The sequence below is a fragment of the Columba livia genome, chromosome 3 (genome assembly GCF_036013475.1).
Source record: "Columba livia isolate bColLiv1 breed racing homer chromosome 3, bColLiv1.pat.W.v2, whole genome shotgun sequence".
NCBI lineage: Eukaryota > Metazoa > Chordata > Aves > Columbiformes > Columbidae > Columba > Columba livia.
The window spans coordinates 9,316,151-9,326,601 of NC_088604.1; positions in this window are offsets into that span (position 1 = coordinate 9,316,151).

Here is a 10,451-nt window from a genome sequence, read left to right on the forward strand (position 1 = left end):
GACAATACTACTTAGGAAGAGATTTTTTAAATGTTTGAGAGGATAATATATGAACCAAATATTCTAATTTATTTCTGAATAAATCTGAGTACTTCATTTTTGCTAAGCAGGAAAATATTTTATCTTTTCAGTTTGTCTATTTACAGCTCAAAATTGTTAACCTGGATTTTTTTGCAGGTAATCCCTACTCTCCTGGACACAGTCTGAACACATATCAGGAACTGTCCCAGGGACCATCCTCAGTATGGGGATTGTGGACCCCTATTTTGGAGGTAAGAAAGTTTATCTGTGATGGGTGCATTCTGCACCTTTAGAATCCTGGGCAGAAAATGGACACAAGCTCTTTTTACTAGTGTAGCTGTAGCTTGAGTTGAAGAAATTGAGTTAATGAAAGTCTAATAGAAAACTGGTAGCTTCATCACATGAATGAGGAATGAGGCACAGAGATACATTGAAACTGAAAAAAAAGAGAGTATCTAATAGCTGCTGATGTAAACAGAAAGTTCCCATCAAATATTTCTTTAAGATGTTCTGATTTGGCAGGACAACATAAAATGTTGTCTAATTTTGATAGAACATAAGTTTTTGAAGCTGTTTCTTGGCCATCAAGATGAAAAATTAACTGTAACTGCAGCTCTACTTGTACAGTGTTCCTAGTGAAGAGTTCTGTCATGACAGGGGAACTAAATTAAGTCAATCACATACCCAAGAAATATAATTAGTTGCACTCCTCTTGCACACGCAATATCATATTCAATTAGAGGTAAATTAAATAACTGTAGAAATAAGGTCACTTGAACTTCTAATATACAGAGGAAACTCAGACTTTTTGAAATCATAAGGAGGTGAAGAGAAAGCTCAGAATTCTGACTTCCCAGACGTCCTCATGTATTAACATCACTGCGTTTCTTCTGCACTGGGATTCTGGTGGTGAAGTGCATGGGGAGTGTGGGATGGGGCCTGAGGGAGGCATAGTAGCATGATGTTGTAACCACGGGTGCAATAGAAAGCACATTTCCCAGCAGCAGCACAATGCTACAGGATTTCCCACGTCAACTGACCCTGCATGCTATGTTCTGTGCATCAAGAACTTGCCTCTTATGACTGAAGTTATTGTATGCCTCAATATCCATCCCTCTCATACAGCCACTTTTCTCACATAGCAGGATTTTTCTGACTAAACCAAAAAATAATATTTGGCATGTAATGAAGTTTTGCTGGTTGTATAAAACTCTGTGTTTTTCTGGGTGTCAGTTACTGGCATTGTTTGGTCTTTTATTTACATGTATACAGACAATCACTTATTTGGCCGGGTGTAATGAGAAAAAAAGCTGCTTGGTGAAACTAGATCACTCCATCACCCACCTGTAAAATACAGTTAACTTGAATGCATTTGAATGACTATATATTAACTAATTAGAGACTGAGTGAATGATTTGTGAAGTTGTGAATAAATAGGACAAAACAAGGTGGTTACAATAAATTGACAGTGGTTATTTCAAGGTCCAGCAATGCTGCACTGTTCAAATGCTAGTATTAGCAAGCAATGAAAGAACTGAGGTTGATCTAATTAAAAACTGCATACTGAGTTATAAAAAGAGAGTGCAACAGTAAACAAGTAGTAGGGTCTAGATTCATTTGCCATAAATAGGGAAGCAATCACAGCATGAAGTTGAGGAGTCCAGCGCAATGAATTAGGATTCATAAATAAAAAGCATCCTCTGCAAGCCTGTGTTGCTTTCAGTATAAATGACAAAGCAATAGCAAGTGTGTTTCTGAACATATAGCCACAGACCTAAGGGTCTGATTATGAAGATGATGAAGAGGCATAGTTCTTTGAGAACTCCTCATCAGTTTACAAAGCAACATTGCACAATGGATTGGTTTGTGAGACCCAAGATGAATGACTGAATCAAAGCCAATTTCATCAGATACAAAGGGTGGATGCAGGGGGATCACAGCAAGCATAAGCAGCAGGAGCACGGCAGCAGCCACCGCTGTGTCAAACATGCTGTGAGCAGAAAACAATCCTCCTTGGCCATGTCAGATTATGTCACGTGTTCTGTGACATGCCGGCATCATAAGCAACCACAGCACAGAGAGAAAGGGGGACATCACTACAGTGCAAATAGTCAAGGGCATCATCCCATTGACTTCAGCAGAAATCTGATGATTTTCAACAATAATGAAGCTCTAGTTCATTGCCAATGTGTAGCCAATAAAACAGATTCAAGAAGATATTAACTTCCGAGGGTTTCGTGTTTGTTTACTTTTCAACTGTAACTGATTGGAAACCATGTATTTAAGCCTTAGAAGTTAAGTCATACTTTTGGAGTTGGCTGAGAATAAAATCACAGAGACAGAAAAGTAGAATAGGATTATTTTCTGTCTAGATATAAATGTACAACTTCCATTGTCATTTTAGTGCAGCATTCTCTCCCGTACACATAGTATGACCATGCGTCCCGTCACTTTATATAAGATATCACTCTTTCAAATTTTGTGATCTGCTGTATTACCTCAAACTTTCCATTTGCCTACTGCTGCCTCCCAGCCATGCAGATAACTCAGATTTATTTAGACCAGATACACACTTTTCTTGAACTCTTCCTATGGTAATACTATTTTCAGCTTCAACAGAGACTGAATGCAGTTTTTCAGGTTGTGACTGACCAGCACTAACTTTATCAGCACTTTTGTATTTGTCTTTGGCAACAAAACCAAGTACAGCATTTAACTTTTTTTATGGCTGTGATGTTGGAAGCTTCCTTTTCTCCATTAATCCCAAATACAATTTTTCTCATTGAACTGAACGATTGAGCCATTTCTCCTGGTGTCCTACAGACCTTTCCCTTAGCTTGAGAATAATTATTTCACAGTGAAGTACTTTTGTCCCCCACAGGTCCAATCATCCAAACAATCCAAATCTTGCTGAATCTGAACACTTTTTGTTCATTATTTTTCTTTACCTCCAAGTGAGTAAGTGTGGTTCTGGGCCCTGGTATTTTTGTGCAGTTGTTACTGTATAACACACAATACTATTGTGGTTTTTCAGAGGATCTTAACATACTCTTTATTTATTTATTTATTTATTTTTTTAAATTTGCAGGTACATTTTCTGTTCTTTAATGATTTTGACTGAAATTATCTCTGTTTCTTCTCTATATCAGATTTTTTTTTTTTCAAATTGAAATGAAAGTGGAGCAGTCAATTTTGAGAAATTCTTTCATACATACTTTATTAAAACTTTTCTTTGCTATTTCATCCTTTTTGGGTTGCAGAAGGTATTTCCAACTAATCAAGGGTTAAGCTGTTGGAAATTAGAGGTCTGTTAGGATTTTTCATTACGTCTTTAGATTTGACTGCCTTACAAATGATAGCAATACCAACACTGGGAAACAACATGGTTATAGTGGCTTCTTCATGTTTTGGCTGTTCTCTCAGCACTGAACACACTTTCAGACTACACAGTCGACCTGAACAAGAGACATTCAAGACAAAACAGGTTGGTGCTTTCTGTGCTGTCTTTAAATCTCCTTTTGCCTAAGGCTGTGAGACAGGAAAATTTGAGTTTTTTTGACATGTATTAAGAGCCTGACTTCTAGTTCAACTAATTCTTCCCTCAATCCTCTCTCACAAGTGGGTGATAACATGGTCTAATACTTAAGCTTTTTTTGCTAAGGTGAGTGGGTTTAAAAGAAAGCTAAAAAATATGGTAAATTGAAATTCATGATTTTTGGAACCAACGAAATTCCCCAGAAGGATAAAGAAGTGTAAAGGAAAATAAAGTTGGAAGCTGGAGGCGAGAACAGCAGTTTTTGAGTATTTAGAGCATGAAAGAAGTTATATTTAAAGCCAGCTAGAGAAAACAGTTTCTAAAGGGAAGTTAGCAGTGGGAACTAAAGGAGATATCTGTGGTAGCCAGGAAAGATGCCTGAAGGCCATAGCAGGATGGGGCAGCTGCCTAAATAATTACAGCTCATCTCAACAGAAGCCCCACATTAAGAAGTAGAGGAAGAAAAGGTACTGGCAGTGGCAAGGGGACAGTGAGACCTGAAGGATAAAAGGGCTCTCTAATTCACAGACAAACTGAACATGCCTTGCTTTAATATTCCTAGCTTGGTGCAGGCAGGCTCAAAATCTTGTGTCAAGGTGACAAAGGGGACGTGAGTGGACTGGCCAGGCTGAGGCACTCACAAGGTGTGCAGTACACAACATCCAAGTGTGGAAATTCCTCATCTCCACTTCCTCCTTTAAATGTGATTGATATTAGGGGCTGGATATTACCTACATTCTTAGAAATATGTTTTGCTCTAGATATTAGGCAGGTATTTGAAAGTATTTTAAAACAGTGTATTTAATGATGGGGGATACCACCTGGGAGTCTGAGTGAGACTTCAAACTGCCTGAGCTAATTGGATTGCTATTATTTGAGATAATCTTATTGGGATGCTTGGAAATGAGTTTTATTCTTCATTAAAAGGACAAAGGGCTGCGTCTTTAAAGGGCATCACTAATGTATGCACAAAGGGCAAAAAATAATGTTCTCTGAAGCTCTCCATGGACTCCTGCCAGTTGTGACTAATGTTGGTGTAGGTATTAAGAAAACACAGACAAATGTGATGACGAAGAAAGAAGAATGGAGATTAAAAGAAAAGTGGTTTGAAAGCTCTACTCATACTACTATATGAAGAATAATATATGAGGCCTGTGTAATGAAAATGATAATGTGTTCTGTCATTTTATTTCAGATAATTAGACTGTGATCCTTGAAGCTGTTTCTTATGGTTGAAGCTCTGTATCTGGTTGGAGTCCTCCTCCATTTCCTATAGTTTCAGTCCAGAATCCTTTCCTGCTCCCTAGCTGGAGATGTAATGGGTCCAGCCCTGAGAAGACACTGATGTTGTGATGTTCTCATGGGACAATGGGACACAGTGACAGGATCCAGGTAAGGTCCCCATCCTGCTGCTGGGTGGACTTCATGCTCAGGCTCAGATCCAGAGGGAGCTGACTGACCACAGATGGACAATCATGCCCAGAGAAAATGGGAAGAGGTGCTGGGTCCAATTAGAAATGACCTCTAATTCCCAGCACAAAATTGCTGCTGGGAGGCATGTCAGATTCTGGTAGAAAATTGCACCGCAAGTCTGCTGCCTTCCTTTCCTAAATCCTTTCACATTAACAGATCCACTTTGTTTGCTGGCTGCAGTAAAGAAAGCAAGATAGATATAGGATTCAAACAGAAGTTCTAACTTCAAGTGTTTGTCAAAATAATTCTGTATAAGCGAAGAGCTGCTCTCTTTGACTTTTTGGGGGCTATTTTCCCCCAGAGTAAAATCTGTCAATCTGCTCATTTTTATTTTCAAGTGCTTTCCAAGCATCCTCAGCAGAAGCAAACAGGATACCATAACCCTGAGTAACCAAAGATGAGTAAGTTTATTCTCGTCAAAGGAAACAAAGGTACAGTGCCATGTGATCTTTCGTTGTCATCTGAACAAAGCAGTTCAGCTCACAAAAATGGAGTGCAAATAAGGTGCAGACAAAGAATTGCTTGCTGAATAAATGTGAACAGCAAATACAGGAGATTTTGAGTCAGCCTGTGGGAAATGCCTGAAAAGAGAAAGTGTCTACCTTTATTAACCGAAGTATTTGCTAACATGCCTTGCTTTGTTTCTTTTTTCTTTCAGATGCCACATTCAGCTGTGTCTGAACTGCTGACAGTGGTGAGAATTGTGGCTCTCTATCCCTCTGCTAAGATCCATGGAGTATAATTTGCCTTTTCAACTTGATATGGTAGTGTCTTCGACAATATATAGACAACTGGTCATGGTAAGTGATGAATATAAGCAAGAAGAATTTTGGGCTGCAAGTTCAATATAATTAATGAAGTGTTACTAAAGCGTTTTAAGAGAAACTGGTTCCTGCATTTACAATGTGCTGTAATGATTTACTTAGAAGTCTCCCTTCAGACTCAGCATACAAGTTACAAATGATGCAAAATGTTGCTGATCAGAGATATTGACAATTGCTCATTGGAATTGACATATACAAGAGTCTCGACTGGTTGCCAGTGCAATTATGAACTGACTTTAAAGACTTGCTTTTGGCCAAAGGTTAAAAAAGGACCTTATTTCTCATCCTATTTTAAAGTTTCTCCTATTTTACTCTTCAGTTGTTTCCTACAAGAGATCAAACTAATAATAATAATAATCATAATCATCATCATCATCATCATAACATACTGAACGTTTCATATGTACTTCTACTTAGTCTTCCATCTGCCTGTTCAGGATTGTTCATTCGTCTGGAACAGGTGGTGTTGACTTCTAAGAGATATTTCCAGTATTACCTGAGTAAATCTTCCTTTCTGTCAATCAATGAGGTATTTGGAAATAGTCTCAGGTTTTAGATTTTGAATATGTTCTTCAAAAGAGCCTAAATGATTGAAGAGAAAAATCTCACAGGCTGAACTCAGGTTCTTACTGAGTCAGCTGGATTTCTACCTAAGTCCCTGTGTCCCACATCACTTTTGACTAGGAATATGTGAAAACATCATGGGAGTGTTGAATATAGAAGTTATAAAAAGTCAGTATCTTGGAGAGGTTTCTAAAAAAAAAGAGTAGAAAACAGCTCTTTGGAGAGTCAAGATCTAAGAATTTGACTCAAGCCTACAATGGGTCAGAGAACCACAGTGAAAGTGGCTCTGAAATGTCCTGATGTTGAATTAGGGAAAGGAAGACTGGTTAAAAAGTTTTGGTTGAAATGTGGTCTTACCCCTGTGTTATTGCTTGAACTTCAGAGTGTGAAGTTGCAGAGTTTTGCTGCTGAGATTTATTTAGTTTAATTTTGTGTGAGTTTCAAGAGGGGACTCCTATCACCTGTAATGCATTATTCTTGACGCAGCCTGAAAGAAAGCATTTGCTCCTTGAGAGTATGTGACATATAGTGCTCGTGCTTCTGCCTTAGAAAGTCTGATGGTTATTATAGAAATGTTATGTTTACTCTCCACTCTAGCTGCTCTGTTTCTGCAGAAAAAAAAATATCCAACAAGTTAATGTAACTCCTTTGGACTAGCACTGACAAACAAATCTCTGTCTCCTTGTGCCTGAAACAGCTGCTGGTGATTACCCTCCTCCTGTGGAAACAGAAACACATCTGGTGTCTGTATAACTGCAATGAAACAGAAAGGAGAGGAGCCAAAACATCTGTCCCAGGTGTGCACAGCTGCATCATCCCAAGACTACTTTTCCACATGAGAGCAATGTCTCATGTAAGCAGTGGGCCGGGATGGTGATTAGGAGAAAGAGGAAAATACAAAGTTGACTTTTCTTCCTTCATGTTCCCCATCGCATTTGAACCATTCGGATTTGTCCTCAGATCTCTACACATTGTTCACTGTTCCCATTCTTCTGTCTTCATGGTCATTTTAAAAACACTGTTAACTGGCCATAATTATAACATTTACAATCTTTGATGAAAGTTTCCCTATATGAAGACCAATATATCTACCACTTATCTGTTTCTCTAATGGCTTACGTTGTGACCTGTAGAAACAAAGTAATTGAGAAGCTTGCTTTCTGTCTGAAATATCATCATTTTGATGTTGTTCATCAACAAAACACATCAAACTAGAAGCCCAAACTCTGTGGTTATGAAGTGATTTTTAAAGAACTGTAAGACTGAAAACAAAAACAACAACAAAAATAATACATGCAGGAGTAAGGCTTGCAATGTTTGACAATGTATGAAAATGAAAGGTGAGGTTCTTGCATGTTGCCTCATATTGGTGCTGATTTTCAGAAGAAAAATACTACATATTGTGAAATAGTTGGCAATATGTTTGTGTACTGTAGTGTACAGCAGGAAGTCCATATATTTGTTTGAATTGTTTTTCCTCTTACATTTATGAATTAAAAATAAGTCTAAAAATTCCCTCTCCTTTCCCCCCACCCCCGAGCAAAACAAAGGATTAGTTAAAAAAAAAAAGTCTGAGTTTTTTGTTTGTTTGTTTGTTTTGTTTTGTTTTGTTTTGTTTTTTTAGTCTCTGGGCTATTGATTTAGAAGACAACTGCATGAAAGAAAACTCTCAATGTTTCTTCAAAAATCTGATTTCCCTTTCGATAGATACTTTGCTGAGAAACCATTTTCTGCCAGGTGAGAGGAAGATGTGACACAAATTGTGCCATATTAAAACTTATTCTAGCTTGAGCCAAATTCATTAATACAAAATCAATACAGGCTGGATGCTGGCAAAGCTGCTGTAATCTGGTATTAGCTGTAGAGGTAAGAGGTTACTAAGAACCAGCTATCAGCAGGGTGTCAGAAGGTGACAAATGCCAGAACTTACTTGACTTTACATTGTTATATTTATCTGTTTTCTTTATTTCATCCTTTCCATTTTTCCTTCCCTGTCAGCATATGCTGCTTTGCAGTAGTGCAACCATAATTATTGTTGCTCTCTCTTCTATGCCTAGCTCATATTCCCATTAGGAACACCCTTTTTACCTATTTTATTTTATTTTATTTTATTTTATTTTATTTTATTTTATTTTATTTTCCATTTGGGTGCTGGATAGCCTTGATTTTATCAAATTCACATTAGTTTAACATGCCAAAGAAAGTGAGAAAGTCAGAGAAAAAGACTCCTCTGCAGTTAATGACGACAGGGAGAATGATAAGGAGTATTGAGAAGATGCAGTTGTGGGAAAGAGAAGAACTATTCCTGTGTGATAAAATGTTCCTCATTGCAGGCAGTGTTGATCACTGGTAATTATATCCCTGCATTTTTCTTTGCTTATTTGAAGTCAAAGTAAAACTGGATAATAATGTATATTACTCTGCCATATCCAATAGAATAATGTTTTGTTTTCTTCAAGTTTGACTTTGGTTCCCCTAGTTCTTATTTTGTTTATACTTTCTGGATATTAACTTTTTGATTTCTTCATTAATGGCATGAAGCACAAGTGCATGTCACCATGTGCGACGAAGAGCTACCTCTGTCTCTACACATGGTAAATTGATACAGATTTATTTTATTTTACTTTTTAAAATGACTGTTTTCTCTACAAGTGAATTGCCCAAATTCCCTCAGCTGAAAATGTGATAACTGTTGAGACCAAATGCTTGTAAAGGAGAGGAATAGAGTAGGCTCATACATTTTCTGAAGAATTTTTATAAGAATCACTCTTTACAAAATTTCCCAACTGATTTCCTACGTTATTACTCCTCTGGCTCCCAATAATGCTATTTAGACGGAAAAATATTCCAACAGCATATCTTCCCATTTACACTTTGCTTTCAGCACTGGCCTATAAATAGTCCATTATGGACTGAGAAAAAAATACAAAGAGCAAAACTTTTCCTTCATGTTGCTTAAAAAATACAGTCTAAATAATAGCTGTTCGGCATGCATGTGCTATTATAATTTAAAAATTTTCTACCATGCTAAGCATGCAGAGGTGGACTAATTTGATTAATAAATACATAAAGACAGTAAACAGGTAATTTTATATTCACAGTGCAGACCTGATTACTATGGAATATCTCAGCCTGTTCAAGAAAATACTATAAGCAAAGCCTGCAGCACCAGAAGTAAGCCTAGCAGACCCATTACTATGCCATGAGTGGGTTTAGGTCAGTGAGGTTAAATAAAACTGGCTCCTGACGAACCCAAATCTAAGTAATCAGCTTAGACAAGGTAGTCAGGATGTGCTAATGTAACGCCCACCACAGAACTCAATGTGATAGTAAAACCTGGGCCAAATTCTGCCTGCCGTGCCTGTGGAAAGTAGTTCCCACTAGCTTCAATCATAATACATATGTAGAAGGCAAATGCATTAGTAGACAACTAATCAGAAGAGCTTCTTGGAGGAGGCAGCAGGTGGCAGATGCCTTGAGGGGCTGCTCTGATTAGCAGCTTGCACCACTACTTCCATTCAGGGCATTAGTCTCCCACTGCACCAGAAAAGACTGGAACTAGGGCCACCTGCTGGTGTAAAAAAGACGAAGTTTATATAATCGCAAGTTATCCACTGATGAAAAGGTCCTCTTCCGCTATTTGTGCATGTGGGGGAAGTCCTAGATGTCGGTTGCATACAGTGGGCTCACATTCCAGTCCACTTCTGTGCTCCTCAGTTTAAGAAGGAGTGCAGTGAAGGGCTATGAAGATGATGAGGGGTCTGCAGCATTTTTCTTATGAGGAGAGACTGAGAGAGCTGGGTCTGTTCAGCCTGGAGAAGAGAAGCTGAGAGGGGATCTCATCAATGTTTATAAATATCTCAGGGGTGGGTGTCAAGAGGATGGACCAGACTCCTTTCAGCAGTGCCCAACAGTAGGATGAGGGGCAATGGGCACAGGAGGTTCCATCTGAATATGAGGAGAAACTTCTTTACTTTGATGGTGCCAGAGCACCGGAAACATGCTGCCCAGAGAGGTTGTGGAGTCTCCTTCTC